We start from the raw sequence: 5,939 nt of genomic DNA, 5'->3' as shown, positions 1-5,939 counted from the left end.
AATGATAGGGCTGGATGCCACCATGAAGAGCTGAAGAGGTTCAACTATGTTCTTGCCAGGAATAGATATCAGAGGGAAAAAAGAATCGAAAGGAGAAATCTAAATATTAGACCTAAATGAACCAATTGCATACGTTGAAAGAAGGATAAAATCCGATGAACAAAATGAAATAGTCATCAAATTACTAGTGACTTTTCTGAGTAGATCATTGAGAGGAGAGTAATTCCTGCAAGATGCTTCTCCTCAGTGAAGGCCTTGATTGAAAAAAACTTTTTACTTCTCTACCCACATTCCTTCCCTTCTTCCTTCAACTGATGCCTTTGTTTCGGGTGGAGGGACAGGAACATAGCTTGAGAGGAGCACTTCCTTTTCCTCCTTCTGCAGAACACAGGTGTGAGTCACCCTGAAAATACCCTCTGCCACAGAACAGCTTTGGCTACCACAGCCTTCAGTACTAACAACAACAACAATAACAAAAATCCCTGCACCAAAGAGTGCTCCTGATTCCCTTCTGCGCTGAATCTGCCCTCACCCATGGTAAAATAATAGCGAGTGACCTGCAGGGTTGAGCCAACTTCAAACAAACCTGCTGCCAAAGCAAGAAGCCCAAGACTTTCATCTCTCTTCAGAAATAATTTTGAATTCTCTCTCATTTTTAGCTTAGAAAGCTATTTCTTGAAAGATTACATTTTTTTGTTCAAATGGAAGTTTTATAGAATTTTAAGTCTTTGGATAGGGTTTTAAATGTATATAACTTTTTTTTTTTTAAGAAAGAAAATACTGATATCATGTGGAAGAATTTACTCAAGTATTGTATGATTTTACTTGTTTAGGATTTTTGAAGGGATTTTTAGGCCAATGTGGAAACATAACTCCAGCCTATCTTAAAGTTTTGATGTGCATAGAGAAGAACTGACTCCAGCTGCCTGACACAGAGGCATTTGGGATATTCAAGAAGAGCACCTCTTGTACAAAGGAATTTCAGGAAGTTTACAGAAGCCCAGCTGCGGAGGCACAGGTGGTAGCAGACTGATCTGCAGTGTTGGGAAGCCAAATGACTACTGCAGGTCCAGACCTTGAGTTGACCTTAAACACACTGGCACAGGGACTAGGATTGTGACTAGCTGGAGAACAGTGGGGAGGGGACCACAGAGTGAGGTGATCCTGTTGAGGGTGCCTGTTTCTCTTTATCTCTCTTGCACGTGCATGTGCACACTTCCACTCTCATAAAAAAAAAAAAAAGAGGTGGCATGGAGATTAAGTCAGCAGGACCCCCCCCCCCCATGGTCTACTGCACAGTTTGAGTCCTGAACCTGGCAGATTGAAAAACATGCTGGACATGTGTGTGTGTGTGAGCCTAAAATCCCAAGAGGAGAATGGAGGAGAAGGGATTGTAGTGTAACCATCGGCCCTGGAGGTAATTTCTTGCTTTCCTTCTCTCTTCTCTCTCTTTCTGGTGGGTGCATTGTGCCCTATAGCAAAACTAAAAAAAACCCAAACAAACAAACAAACAAACAAAAAACTAATAATAATAAATTTAAAGAAAAGTTTGTGGGAATTAAATTACAAATTTATTTGGTGCACAAAATTTTAGAATCCATCATAGTGCTTTATATAATACAGTGTTTTCATGAACTTTTTGAAGGCCCACCCCCAACCCCCATATGTCACTGATGCAGTGGAGCTAGAGTCTTGCTTGTTTGTATATACACCACATTTGTGATTAGAAACATTTGTCTATGGCGTCTTGAATCTTCATCATGCTGAACCTGAGGTATATAAAAGGACAAATTGTTAGAGCTGACTCACTCTTCTGAAGAAGTTGATTCGCTCATTTGTTTTAAGTCTAGAAGACAGAAGACAGCTCTCTGTCAAATGGTGGTCACCACAGTGGCTAATTATGTGGGACCTAGCTGTGTGTGTGTGCATTTCATTTACCTTCACAAATTATTTTACCTGTCTTAAATTTCTCCCAAAAGTTTATAATAAATTTAGTGGAATATTGATTCATATATACAATTTTTGGGGAGGGTTACATAAAATTATATCAACTGCTCATTTAATGAAACTCACTGAAGAGTAAGGCTAGCATATATAAAGTGCAAGATCTAACTCTTACTGAGCATAACATTTATTATAAAAAAGGGGATAATTTAAACAACCTAGAGCTTCTACAAGAAAAAAAATATTCCTCGAATACAATTGTGTGTCTCTTGTGATTGTTTTAGCTTTGTTTCTGAGTTAGGGGTGGGAAGAACAACAACTGTGAATAAAGAAGGACTTAGAAAAGATACCAACATAGGTGGAAAAACAAAACAAAATAATAAAAACCTTTGGTGGAAGAAAGCAGACGGTGGGGAAAACATGCGGTTGGATAAGATAGTTTCCTGTGCCAGCCTTCGGGTGGCGCTATTACTCCTTGTGAGCTAAGTTCTTATCCCACTGCAGGTAGCTCTGGACTGGAGAAATAGAGGGTGAGGGCACAGAAGGAGTAGGTGTGGTTAGAGGAGGGGAAAGGTAGGAAGTATTTATCTAGTAGATGATATTAATAAATTGTATGTCTCAAACTTGAGGGAGTGTCTGCAAACAGAAAGAAGAAATGTATTAATTATCTGAGAGAAGGGCTCTATAAATTGTATTACTAATGTTTTTTCTGGTGAAATCAAGATGGGATCAGTGTTTGGGAAAAAAAAAATGTTGTTTTTCTGATGTTTCCTGTATTTGATCTGGCATGTAGACCTGTGTGAGCAAAATAATATATGATTGAATTTTTATGCTGACATATCTGTGTAACCCTGGCTAGCTCACCTCTCTCTGGCCTTCTCTTTGTAAGCCAATATTGCAAACGAATTAATATATAACTGCACAAAAGGCTTTTATTTCTCTGTTGTCCTGGTGCCCATTCATACCTGTTCTGAAAAGAAGAACGGATCAGCCATTTGTTAAAATCCATTTCAAGAGAGATGATGACAATTACCTATCCAGTCAGTCTGTGTCATTAAGTATAAATGAGTCTGTGATGAGAAAAGTCAAAGCTCCATTTTATTAGTCTTAATTTTAGTTTTTATTTTTAGATCCCTAATTTGCTTTTGCATTTGATACCTTGGACAAAAGCAGAGCCAACTGCGGATCTCGGTTTTCCCTGCCGTGCGTGTAATTGGACACTCTTAGCGGTGGCACAACTGTCCTCACAGATACCACAAAGCAGTGGAGACTGCTAGGTTTAAATAAGGGCTTTTAATATATTTGTGATTAACCAGAAACGATAAGAAGGAGTTGCAGGGAAATAGAAATAAACAGAAAAGGTTAACAAGGTAGGACACCGAGATTATTTGTGCTGGAGGAAGAAAGGCAAAACAACCCCATGCTCTCTATTTGCCATCAACCAGTTTGATAAATAAGTAATGGGGGAAAAGAACTTCCGCCCTCAGATTTACACATTTTGTACTCTTCTAGCTGTGACCTTTGTGCATGGCCACAAATCCTGTGCTAAAGAGAAAGCCTATGAATTATGTAAAACAAGAGATTCAGAGAATTAGTGTCAGAATAAGAAGCTTTGCTCTCTTTACCTCGACTAAGGAGAGTGCTTCCTAGTGTCTTCTCTTTCCATAGAGTTTTGAGGATACATTTCCAATTTTCTTGAAAGCCTTGTTATTCATCTATTACCTCAAAGATTGCCCAAAAGAAGTCATCCTGGGGCCAGCAGGTGGTGTGGTATTTAAGGTGATGCCACATGATTGACTGTGTGGTTTGAGTCCTGCACCCTGCAGTTTGTAAAATATGTGGCATCTTATAATCAAGAAAATGTATAAATAACATATTTAGGAGATTTGTTAAAATTTTTGGTAATGAAAATAGGGCCTTGTGAATAAGTTTCTAATTGTTAAAATATTCAGTCTCATTATTTCATAGGTAATATTTCTTTAAACAGAAAGGTTGTGGGAAGATTTGAAAGTTAATTAGAAAAATTCTTACAGATATTCAATGCAGACTCTGTAATTGAAATGTGAACTATCTTCAGAAATATCTTCAATATATTACTTAATTTTTATTATCCCCCAAAAAGAGAAAAAAAGCCACTTAATTATTATTACATCTAAACAAATTCATAGGTCAATATTGGAAGTAAAGTCATAGGGTGAATATGTTTCATTATTAGAAGATGGTAAAAATAGGTGGTGATGAAAGTTTCAATTGCAACTAACCCCTTTCGCTGTGATCTTATGAATGTAAGTTAAAATTTCAACATATAATTACATATTGATTACCAAATTCATTATAAATGTCATTTTACTTTAGTCTATATTTCAATTATTTATTTTATTTACTCTTGTTTTCATGTTATCTTCATTTTAACATATTTTGTTGTTTCTCTATCTCTTTTGAAAACCACCAAGTCAAAAATTTACTGTATTGTTGAAGAAATTGATTTGGTACTGAAAGAAATTTCATATTGTACAAAGGTAGTTAGAAAAGATTTTCCTTCTTTTGTCTCCTTGAAGGAGGGTAACTTGATGTCTCTTAGTTCTTGTTCAACCCAACTATATCAGGACAGAGTAGAATTTATTTAAAAGAAGAAGAAGAATTCCTCATTAAGACAGGATTCCTTTTAAGAAGTTTACCTGGTATGTGGTTAGGCTTAGGGTCAAAACATGTTAGTCACATGAGTAAAACTCCAACATAGAATTGCTCTGGAGTTTTTACTAAATTAATTAATTAATTTATTTTTGGAGGTTTTTTTTTTTTTTTTTTTTTCTATAGGGGACAAGTGCTTGCCAAAGAGGAGAGACAGAAAGAGAGAAATCACTCCCCGCTCCCCCAGGGGCTATGGTCGACGGCCACGTCACAGTCCCTTCTCCTCCATTCTCCTCTTGGAATTTTGGTCATGCACTCACATTTGCCTGGAGTGAATTTTTAAGCTGCCAGGTCTGGGACTTAAACTGAAGTCAACTACATGGAAGTCCAGTGATGTAACTGCTATGCCATCTGCTGATCTCAAGTTTTCACTACATTTCTAATGTGAGTACTTCTGGGTATCAAGCAGAAGACTAATGCTGTTCATGGCAAGCTTATGGTTCAACACCAATAAACTTATTTCTCATGTGTCCTCAAAAGATAAAAAGAAAAATACACCAGGTGTGTGTATGTGCATGCCCAAAATCCTGAAAGGAGAATGGAGGAGAATAGATTGTAACATGGCCTTCCCCCTGGTAGGTGATTTCTCACTTTCCCTGTCGCTGTCTGTCTCTGTCACTTTCTGATCCTCTCTGGTGAGCACATGAGCCTTATGACAAAACTTTAAAAAAAAAAAAAAGGCATCCTGCCTAAAGGACAGCAGATAAATGACAGTCTAAAACAACTCTATGTTGGCTCATTCACAAGGCGCCTGTCAGTAAAGGTCACCCTTGGGAGAGGCCATTATCGACCAGGTGTTTAATATCAGAAAGTGGGGGGACTCTTGGGGGGAAAAGAAAGCAAAGTATTTAGCAGATGGAAAAATGAAAACTTATCTGCTGATGATAATGTGTATGGGAATATCTTTGACTTGACTGGTATGCAGTATATTCACGTGGGGAAATAAATAAATAAATAAAATTTTTATAAAAGAAGAAGAAAGTGGGTCAGAAGATGATATGTGATTGACCACAGGTTTAGACTCTGAGTGATGGAGTCCCAGACCTGGCAATTTAAAACTAACACCGAGCACCTGTGAGTGCTTGCCCCAAATCCCAAGAGGAGAATGGAGAAGGGATTGTGGCATGGCCATCCCCCTGGTAGAGGTGTGTGTGTGATTTCTCCTTTCTGTCTCTGTCTCTCCAATGAGCACACACATTCTACAGCTGTGGGAGGCTGCGCACCAGCGAGTCAGCCGGTTTCTCAGAAAGCAAACAATTACACAATGCCAAAAGCCATGATTGGCTTCTCCTCTAAACCCGCCC

The sequence above is a fragment of the Tupaia chinensis genome, unplaced genomic scaffold (genome assembly GCF_000334495.1).
Source record: "Tupaia chinensis unplaced genomic scaffold, TupChi_1.0 Scaffold000014_1, whole genome shotgun sequence".
Classification (NCBI taxonomy): Eukaryota; Metazoa; Chordata; class Mammalia; order Scandentia; family Tupaiidae; genus Tupaia; species Tupaia belangeri.
Note: the sequence above shows the minus strand (reverse complement) of the source record.